This window comes from Dipodomys spectabilis, unplaced genomic scaffold (assembly GCF_019054845.1).
Source record: "Dipodomys spectabilis isolate Male_0828 unplaced genomic scaffold, ASM1905484v1 ptg000759l, whole genome shotgun sequence".
Lineage (NCBI taxonomy): Eukaryota > Metazoa > Chordata > Mammalia > Rodentia > Heteromyidae > Dipodomys > Dipodomys spectabilis.
The window spans coordinates 75,001-85,000 of NW_024871436.1; the positions used below are offsets into that span (position 1 = coordinate 75,001).

The 10,000-nt window shown below is 42.8% G+C and overlaps 1 long non-coding RNA gene across 1 annotated transcript in view; it reads left to right on the top strand.

Annotated features, from left to right (window-relative positions):
• Nucleotides 1-10,000, top strand: part of LOC122102141 — a 120,554-nt gene that overhangs the window by 68,916 nt on the left and 41,638 nt on the right. The window contains exon 2 of the long non-coding RNA XR_006146467.1: nucleotides 2,198-2,283. This is a non-coding gene — a long non-coding RNA (uncharacterized LOC122102141). The remainder of the gene's footprint in view (nucleotides 1-2,197; nucleotides 2,284-10,000) is intronic.

Genomic DNA, 10,000 nt, shown 5'->3' on the forward strand with positions numbered 1-10,000 from the left:
AATGCTATCATAACAGTATTTAACATTTCTTTTGCTTATTTTAAGGGATCTTTCTGCCTATCTTTTTAAACAGGGTGTTTTCTGTCCCACAAACACATAAAGAATGAAGGGTGGATGGAAGTCTCTTTTCTAACATGCGCATGACCAGACTCTTTCCTTGCTATGTAATTAAACTTGTTTTTCTGGCACTTCTAAACATTCTAGTTAATTTTACACAGCTAGTGTTCCTAGCACCTAAAAGGAATTTCCTCTTAGGCTATTTTGGCAACTATGTGTTTTTTTTTCTTCTTCTTATATCTGAAGAAAAAAAAAATAAAAACAAGTTCGATACTCTAGGTAGGACATGTTTAAAAATTCCAATTATCTTTCAAATCTTCTGACATCCTGATTTGTTACAGTCAAAAAAGATGTTAAAAAAAATAGGCCCAAAACTTGACCTCACAGAAAGATACAGCTATCACCAAATGTGAAGAATTTCAGATTTTAATTTGTTTTTCAAGTTCTGTAACAAAAATATAAACATGGAAGGCTCCCTCTTGTGGGTAAAATTACTACCTGTGAGTTTTATTCTGTGTCACCCAAGAATAAGAGGGAATGAATACTGTTTGAATTTTAGGTAAATTTAACTACGGTTGTTTATGTCGGTTAGCTGTGACATCTCACTGAACTGAGCAAAAGCAGAGGTTGAGGGATTTCACTAAAGTTTCAATGTAAAAAAGCACACATAAATGATGTGTGTGTGTGTGTGTGTGTGTGTGTGTGTGTGTGTGAGTGTGTGTGTACTGGGGCTTGAATTCAGGACCTAGGTGCTGTTCCTTAGTTTTTTCTCTCAAGGCTGATACTCTACCATTTGAACCACAACTCTACTTCAGGATTTTTGCTGGTTAACTGGAGATAAAGAGTCTCATGGACTTTTCTTCTCAAGTTGACTTCAAACTCCAGTCTTCACATTTCAGCCTCCTGAGTAGCTAGGGTTACAGGCGTGAGCCACCAAGGCCCAGCTTACAAACTGTATTTTAATTGGTTGGTTACATATGTAGCGTCTCTATTTTAGCTTAGCATGCCATTCCTGATGTTCAATGCTCTTTAGTGATAACTATTCCTCATCTTGCCAAAGTTTCCAGTGTAGTAATTAGTAAATGGATAAGTTCACTCACATTCTTCTCCTTGTCATCTTGGTGACTTACTTGGAAGGAAAAGCTTTCTAGAACAATCACACTCTGAGAAGGTATCAGACAATAATAAACCTCCCATAAAGCTTGTGGGAAAAGCAGAATCATCAGTGAAGCTGTAAAACTGGTCAGGTGCCAGTAGTTCATGCTTGTAATCCCAGCTACTCAGGTAGCTAATATCTGAGGATCAAGGTTCAAAGCCAACCTGGTCAGGAAAAGTCCATAAGACTGTTATCTCCAAAGAACCAGCAAAAAGCTAGAAAGAGGTAGAGCTGTGGTTCAAGTGGTAGACCCTCATCCTTGAGGGCAAAAGCTAAGCAAGAAAATGAGCCACTGAGTTCAAGCCCTAATCCTGGAACAAAAAGAAGAAGAAAGAAGAAAAGAAGGAAGACGAAGAGGAGGAGGAGGAGGAGGAAGATGAGAGGAAAGAAAGAGGAGGAGGAGGAGGAGGAGGAGGAGGAGGAGGAGGAGAGGGAAGAAGGAGGAGGAGGAGGAGGAGGAGGAGGAGGAGGAGGAGGAGGAGGAGGAGGAAGAAGAAGAAGAAGAAGAAGAAGAAGAAGAAGAAGAAGAGGAAGAAGAAGAAGAAGAAGAAGAAGAAGAAGAAGAAGAAGAAGAAGAAGAAGATTTAAGAAGACCCATAACAAATTCTGAGAAAGAGGAATCTATTTTAGTATTACCTGTTCTAAAGTATGTGTACGCTATTTCCATGAAAGTAAGACCAAATGCCAGACTACTTAGGCGATTGGCATCTATGCACAAATAGGATTTTACAGTAATTCTGGTGGCTTTAGAATGGCAAGCTAATGTCTTCTGCTGCAAAGCACCATGTTATTATGCTTATCTATGTAAATGTATATGTAAAAGCGTATGCACGTATAAATTTCCATCTATAAATAAGAATTTATCTTGAAAATAAAATTTAAAAAGAAAACCACCCAAGCAGGCATTTCCTGCTTTCAGGAGTGAGGGTGGACAGATTTCCTAAGTGAAACAATGCCGTTAACGGTCTGCTTTTACTCTTCCAGCTTTTGTCTTTCTAATGACCCGGTTCCTGTTGGGATCTGTTTACAAGACTCTGGAAGCCAATCCCATCATTCCGGTTCCACACTGGGTAAGAAAAACCTTACAACGCACACACGCGTATAAAACACCTACCACAGACACACCTGTTCAAATCTGATGGCTGTAGGTGACTCACGCCCGTCATCCCAGCCACTCAGGAGGCTGAGATCTGAGGATCACGGTTCGAAGCCAGCCCGGGCAGGAAAGTCTGTGAGACTCTTATCTCCAATTAACCACAGAAAAAGCTGGAAGTGGCGCTGTGGCTCAAGTGGTAGAGCTCTAGCCTGGAGCAAAGGAGCAAAGGGACAGTGCCCAGGCCCTGAGTTCAAGTCCCAGGACCTGAAAGAAAAAAAATCCAATTACCACCTTTGCTACTAGGCACATAGGACAGTTTATGTCCCTTCTCTCCTTGATATTTATGTGCGCATTTATGAAGTTGTTTTTGATAAGGGGTTATATAAAGGGTTTCAATGGAATGGTGTCCGTTTATGAGAATAATATCGATTTACGCAGCTTTATAAATTTTTTAAAATTGTCTTCAAGTTGTGGCACAAAGGGTTTGCACTGCTTTTGGGGGGTAATTAGAGATAAGTGTCTCAAGGATTTTCCTATTCAGGCTGGCTTTGAACCTCGATCCTCAGCTGTGCCTCTTGACGAGCCGGGATTATAGGGGTGAGCCACGGCTCTGGTATTTGTGTGGTGAGCCTGTGAGCTACTTGTGTTAAGGAGTTACACCGTCGGAATCTCCCCCCTGCCTTGGCAGTTAGTGGATCTGTGTGTGCATGTGTGCAAATGCGTGTGTTCACCGTTTAGATCTGCCTTCCACATGTGAGAGAAAATGCGTGTCCTTTATCTCTCTGAATGCGGATGACTTCACATCATTGTTGTTGTTTTTAAGTCCATCAAAATGTATGAAATCTGTGCCCATAAAAATAGAGCACATGGTCTTTTGCAGTCAGATGACAGCTCGCTTTATAATGATAATTTTTCACACTCATTGTGAGCGGAATGTCTGGCCACTGGCAGATGATAATTCTTTTTATTTTTGCATTGTCTTAAGGAGACATATTTTTCTCCACGTTGTAAAAGCATTTTTTCCTCCACTGAAAAAAAAAACAAAAAACTGGTTTATAAAACATTTGTTACTACTTTTGTTTTTCCTTATTGTCATGAAAGAAATATTTTCGGGCCACCGTAGGTCAGCCACACATTTTAGAAGAATTTCCACGGCTCATTAAGTTATTCCGGGGTACGTCTCACTTACAAAATGCAGTTTTGCCGAAGATAAATATTTTCGAATTTGCTGGCAGGGAAAAACATATTCGTGGATCTCTCTCTGTGGGATTTGTGGAATTCTCGTTCATCACGGCACCAAAGTTACACTCTGGCCGGGCACTGGTGGCTCACACCTGTCATCCCAGCTACTCAGGAGGCTGAGATCTGAGGATCGAGGTTCAAAGCCACCCTGGGGCAGGAAAGTCTGTGAGACTCTGATCTCCAGTGAATCACCAGAAAACCGGAAGCTAAGGGATTGTGCTGAGGTCCTGAGTTCAAGCCCTGGTAATCACACACACACACACACTCTCTCTCTCTCTCTCTCTCTCTCTCTCTCTCTCTTGAGGGAGGGACTGCAAGTTTTAACCACAGCCTGGAGTTGAAAGTCGTTTTCTGCTACTTTAGATGATCAGTTAATCACCTGTTAACAAACACGTTGCAAGCAGGAACTTTCTGCTTTTCTGAAGAAGATTGACCCTATCAGAAAAAGGAAATCTCTTCCTTTTGATACTAAATGAATGAATGAATGATAATTACCGAGAAGTAGTCACCTTGCACAGTGATCTAGGTCTTCAATTTTTTTCCCAACAATTTTCTCTTGATTATTTTTTACCGGGGTTTGGACTGCAGAGTTACCTTGCACTTATTTAGCTTCGTTGTGAGTGGGTACACTACCGCATGAGCCACACCTCCTGTTTGGGTTTTTGCTGATCAGTGGACGATGGAGTTGGGTGGACAATTTTCTTCTTCCCCTGCACTGTTTTTAAACAGTGGCTCTCAGCCACCCAAGTAGGTAGGGCCACCAGTGTGCATCTCCAGCCTCAAGCCCTCCTGAGAATGGTTTGAATGCCGCATGATACACATGGAGGTGTGAAATAGGTAGAATCCCAAATAACCCGTGGCCTGGTGCAGGTGGCAGAGCTCCAACCAAGCAGGGACGAGGCCTCCACATCGCCAAGTTAAAATAAAACACCTTAAATAATAGGCTGAAAATATTTACAAATGACCAGCCTTACTTCACAGGAGAAAGGATTTCAGAGAAGGCTAAGGAATGATTGCATTGCTAACAAAGCAGGGATCAGTCACAGTGAATGATCACCAACCTAACGCTGCTGACGGTTTACAAGTTAAAATGCCAGTGCAAATGAGAGGAAAAAGTGGATGCTAACTAGAACCTTTACATCTCGTCGAGAAGGTGGACCGAATTGCGCTGTATCTCATTCATATATACTATTTATATGCTTGTTTATTAAGTGTATGCTTTTTGTACATGATTTATATATAAGATAGTCTATAAATATATATTTTTTATACATATATTAAATATACTTATGTAAACACATTATATTATGTATTATTTGTGAAATAGATATTCTATGACTAATATATTTATATAAATATTTATTTTATGCATTTTAAATATAAATGATATATTTATAGAAATCATATATGGATAAATAGATCATTTATATGTCTATAATATATAATTGTATGTAATATACTATATTATATATGTAATATATATGCATCATGTAATAGATATAATGTATGTTATGAATAATATATAACAGTTCCTGTTATATAGTAACAGGTACTAACATCTTAATTTGGAAGATAGCAGTATGTAAGAATCAAAGGAATTGAGGAATACGATTCTAATAGAAACTAGAATCAATGGAAACAGGAAGTCAAGCCTCAAGTACGGTCTAACAAGCAGAGAGGAATAAGGAATGGAAATCTGGATCCGGGCAACTGCGGCTGGACACAGAACATTTGTCTCACTCTTCAGGAAGTGGTGTTTTTCCTTCTTCGATAAGAGCCTTAAATATTTTCAAGGCATTCTGTGCGAAATTAAAGCGACTGAGTTTTTGTATTTCTCTGAGATGAGTTCTCTCTAACCACAGCTGGGCAGAGATCGACCCAAACTTCCTGCGTGTTTATCTTTTCCCCTTGGCTGCCTCTTTCATCGAGTGTTTTGGAACATGCCAAGTGGATCCTCTGACGGTTATGTTCAGGAGGAGGAAAGGAATATTACTTGGGAAAGAACATGTCTGCTCCAGGCAGGTATCTGAACATTTCACTCATCCAGCTGTTGAGATTCCGCTGGTCAAGACCTGTCCACGTGACTCTGCCCAGCTGCGGGAGAAGCTTCCAGAACCAGCCGGAAGGAACTCACTTAGGAAGAAGGCAAATATTTACCTGAAGGCATTCATTTTTTATCTCATTTGTCTTGGGCAGAATGTGATGTCCGGGGAGCTCACAGCTGCAGAGAGAGCATCACTGGATGATCTGGGTCACACCCTGGGGCACCCAGCCAGGAAAGCAGCTTTCCTCGATCATTTTGAGGGCCCGTGAAATGATGTGGGATGTGGTAGGAAATGAAACAAGGCGGAATCTGAACAGGACAGGATGGAGTTCTGAGTTTGCGTATGCACGAACACAGGGAGCATGCAATAATCTAATCCATTCACCCACGCATCTGAGTGTGTGTGTGTGTGTGTGTGTGTGTGTGTAGCCTGAGGCTTGAACTCAGGGCCTGGGCACTGTCCCTGAGCTTTTCTGTTCAAGACTTAGCGCTCTATCACTTGAGCCACAGCGCCCCTTCCCAGCTTTCTGGGGAGTAATCGGAGATCAGAGTCTCACAGGCTTTTCTGCTCAGGCTGGCTTCGAACCTCGATCCTCAGATCTCAGCCTCCTGAGTAGCTGGGATGACAGGCGTGAGCCACGGGTGCCTGGCAGGCTTAATTTTACGGATGCATTTCATGTTTGCAATATGTGTGGTTTGATATTGAGATCTGAGAAGTTTGAGGGAAGTTGCTTAGTACTTGGGTTCATCACGATAGTATACGTAGGTTTGTTCAAAGGAGACTCTGCATGCAGAGTCATAGAACTACTTAAAAAGCAATCTCCTGTTGACGTGGACAGCTGGCAGCCTGTTTGGGGTCAGGCAAGTTTGCAATGTCATGGTAAGGCTGAGTGACATGAGACGGGGCACAGGAAGGCTGCCAGGGCTCCTGCCCTTGCACTTGCTTAGGACCAGACTTGACCCATAGCTTCTTCTAGGCTCTACCTCTTGAGATAGCTTGGGCTTGTACACAAGAGATTGAGGACTACCTTTGTAGCTTAAGAATGCTTTATTTCTTTCATATATGTAATATTAAATATCAATTAATTATTAATTAATTAAATATTAATTAATATGTAATATTAAAGGAGGAAGTATTTAAGCCGGGTGAAGAAAATCACCACGAGATTGTACACCATGAGAAATGGTTGGTAGAAGTAGGATTGAGTCTTTTTTCCTTTTCTTTCTTTCCTTTCCTTTATTTTCCATTTCCTTTTTCTTTTTCCCTCTGCTTTCCATCATTCCTTCCTTCTTTCCTATCTTCCTTTTTCTTTCTCACTTTCTTCCTTTCTTTTCTGTCTTTTCCTTCCTTCCTTCCTTCTTCCCTTCCTCCCTCCTTCCCTCCTTCCTTCCTTTCCTCCTTCCTCCTTCCTTCCTTCCTTCCTTCCTTCCTTCCTTCCTTCCTTCCTTCCTTCCTTCTTCCCTCCCTCCCTCCTTCCCTCCTTCATTCCTTCCTTCCTTCCTTCCTTCCTTGCATGCTTGCTTTCCCTTCCTTCCTTCCTTCCTTCCTTCCTTCCTTCCTTCCTTCCTTCCTTCCTTCCTTCCTTCCTTCCTTCCTTCCTTCCTTCCTTCCTTCCTTGCATGCTTGCTTTCTCTTCCTTCCTTCCTTCCTTGCATGCTTGCTTTCTCTTCCTTCCTTCCTTCCTTATTTCTTTTTCTCCCTTCTTTCTTTTGTTATCTCTTGGGCTTGAACCCAGGGCCTCACCTCTCACTTGACGTCACTGAGCAAGGCTGGTGCTCTACTCCTTGAACCTTATCCTTAATGCTGGCTTTTTTGTGGTTAATTAAAGAATCTCGTAGACTCTTACTAGCCCTGTCTGGCTTTGAACCTCAATCCTCAGAGCTCAGCCTCCTGAACAGCTGAGATTATAGGTGTGAACTTAAGAGTACTTCTTTTAAAATGCGTATATTAAAGTGTTGCATTACCTTAGAATAGCAGAGGAGTTAGAACTGGAGGTATGTGAGGAAACCCACGATTAGTACTTCATTGGAAATCATTTGTATAGCTTGTACACACTTTCCCCTTCCCTTCCCTCCCTCTCCCTCCCCTCCCTCCTTCCTTTCCCCTCCCTCCTTTTTCCTCCCTCCCCTCTCCTTCCTATTCTGTTATTTCCTTTTTTTATTGCCGAACCCAAGCTGGCATTAATGACATGACAGAGAGGCATGGTATTTAAGAACAAATGAAGACTTGGGAAGACTTGGCAAGTCGTAAGTTCTGACTGTATGACTCCACGTCAAGTGCATCTTAAAACCACTTTATTCCATTTTTCCTCCTGGGTAAACTGAAAATAAACATGGAGGACAACACTCCACGCAAATACTACAATCCCGAAGCCGTTTAAAGGCCAGCAGGCAAGCTAGACTTGAAAACATAAACCAGTGCTAGGGATGGAGTCACGTTCCCAATAGATGAAGTTTCAGCTCAATCCACACCAAGAGAAAGACACCTAAAGCCTCAATGAGCGAAGTAACGTAACCTCAAAAACCTGTAAGGAAGAGATCAAGCGGAATCGTAGTCATCGTGAGATGAACTCATTTCTCTTCGTAGTTGAAGAAATAAAATGGACAGAAACGTCTGGAAATTTAGAGTGGAAAGGGGAGAGGGAAGGTCTGGGTGCCAGTGGTTCACATCTGTCATCCTTGCTACTCAGGAGCTGAAGATCCTGGTTCAAAGCCAGCCCAGGCAAGAAAATCCAGGAGACTCTTACCTCCAGGGAACCAGCAAAAAGCCAGAAGTGGAGCTGTGGCTCAAGGCTAGCCCTGAGCAAAACAAAAGGCTCAGAGACAACACCTAGGCCCTGAGATCAAGCCCCAGTAGACACGTGTGTGTGCATACATGTGTGCACACGCACACTCACACACACAAAGCTAGTGGAGCGATGGCTTAATTGGTAAGGAACCAGCCTTGAGCCAAAAAAAAAGAAAAGCCACATGAGAACATGGAACTCTTGCGTTCAAGAAGACTTAAGCACCAGATTATATACTAGATGGAGCACAATCCACACAGAGAAACTTCCAGAACCTTCCAGAAGGTTCGGCCTACGAGACGCTGCACGTCTGGATGGTGAATCTGAGCCCCGAAAGAGGTCAACCGAGACCGCTATCTGCTTCGAATTGGTAGCGATTCCTTTTTTGGATGGTTTTGCTGATCTCTCTCAGTTCATGTTCCTTTCATGCAAGAAAAAACAGATGTCAATGGCAGGGAGGCACTTGCTTTGACCCCTGCGCTGGGTAATGATTTGTGATTCTAATCGGTTGTGGATTTTTGTACCTTTTTGGCGGGGAGGGGACACCTCTCTCTTTCGCCTGCAAATCGGTGCGGGCCTCGCTTTAACTGTTTATCCAGTCCTGTGACTTATTTTTTCATTCACCCGCAGACACCCTCATCTGGAAAGGAAAACGCTTTATTGCCTGGAGAAAGGCAGAATAATCCCATTACACTGTACATTATCCAGCGAGTTGGGTATAATTAAAGATCACCCTGCCATGGGACGGTCTCTGGGGCATTTATCCGGGCAGGGCTCAGCGGCCTTTGACAGTGAGCCACTCTGTTGACAGAACTGTCGCAGAAATGGTGCCACATTCTGAGGAGCCCTGTGTAGCACACAGTCCCCTTCTAATGTGGGTGGTTTAAACCACCACGGGACCTCACCAAAACCCTCAATACGACTGAAGTTGATTTAAAACACAAACAACATTCTGTGCCCTGTTGACCAAAATGTGACTGATCTGAACTCCTAGGGATAGACCCGAGAGTCTGGAAGACTCTGAGCAAAGCCAGGGTCTCCCAGACATCACCCTGCATTAAGATCCTTATTTATTTTAAAGACAAGGAATAAAGAAGGCATTTGTCTGTTTTCAGGGGTACCAGGACAGGTTTCTGGGGCTGTAACGCCGGGAAAGTGACTTCCTGTTCAAAGTTACCCAGTGAATCTAGAAGCATCTGATGGCATTGATTCTGAACAGTGCAGACCTTACCTACGGATCGTGCACTGCGTAACTATGATTACAGTACAGTAGTACTGTTATCGACATAATAATATTGTTATGTCCATCGTGCGCGTCCTGTGTAAGAACTCAGGGTGTGATCCCATGTTTCTGTTTTTCTGAATGGAATAAAGTATATTTTTATATTTTAATTTGCTTTTTTTTTTTTTGGTTGCCAGTCCTGAGGTTTGAACTCAGGGCCTGGGCACTGTCCCTCAGCTCTTCAGCTCAAGGCTGGTGCTTTACCCCTTGAGCCACAGCGCCACTTCTGGCTTTTTTTTGTGTCTGTGGTGCTGAGGAATCGAACCCAGGGCTTCGTGCATGCTAGGCAAGCGCTCTACCACTGAGCCACCTGCCCAGCCTCTATTTTCTATTCTAC